The sequence below is a fragment of the Penaeus monodon genome, chromosome 22, assembly GCF_015228065.2.
Source record: "Penaeus monodon isolate SGIC_2016 chromosome 22, NSTDA_Pmon_1, whole genome shotgun sequence".
In the NCBI taxonomy this organism is placed as follows: Eukaryota; Metazoa; Arthropoda; class Malacostraca; order Decapoda; family Penaeidae; genus Penaeus; species Penaeus monodon.
In genome coordinates this window covers 15,200,713-15,201,381 of record NC_051407.1, presented here as the reverse complement: position 1 = coordinate 15,201,381, position 669 = coordinate 15,200,713, and positions in this window count along the sequence as shown.

Below are 669 nucleotides of genomic sequence, written 5' to 3'. Positions count from 1 at the left end.
CAATATCGAGGATTGCGTCTTGACACACCAACCCAAGGAGGTTGGAAGAGAAGCGATCTTAGATGCGGGAAAGGATATGGCAATCATCAAAGAGAGTAGGAAAAGCAACTTGAAAAGCAAAAGCCTTCACAGCATATTTTCAGTAAAACTGAATTCAAGGATACACGTAGTTAGGGCTGGTTGGAATGTGGTGACATGAAAAGGGCTACAGAGGACACATTAATGGAAGTTCGAGAACAAGCAATAACAGGGGCTATTAAACACCTCATAGACAGGGAGAACATCTCCCCACTCGGTAAACTGTGTAGAGAACGAGAGGAGACGATTGCTCACTTGGTATGAGAATGTAAAATTCTTGCCCAGAAACAGTACAAAATTTGGACACATGATAGTATAACACAGGTATTTCATTGGCAACTTTGCCTGAAGTACAAACTATAATATGTATAAAATTGGTATAACCTGCTGTAGTTGTTGAGAACGACAAGGTGAATGTTCTCCGGAACATGAAGATCCAAACTGACAAAACTTTAGAACATTCTACGCCAGATCTTAGTTGTTTTTGTAAAAAGCGTGAAATATAGGATATGATAGAATATGAAGTGATAACGATAGTAATAGTAACTGTTAATACTATAACCACCAGCACTACTACTACTATCATTAAAT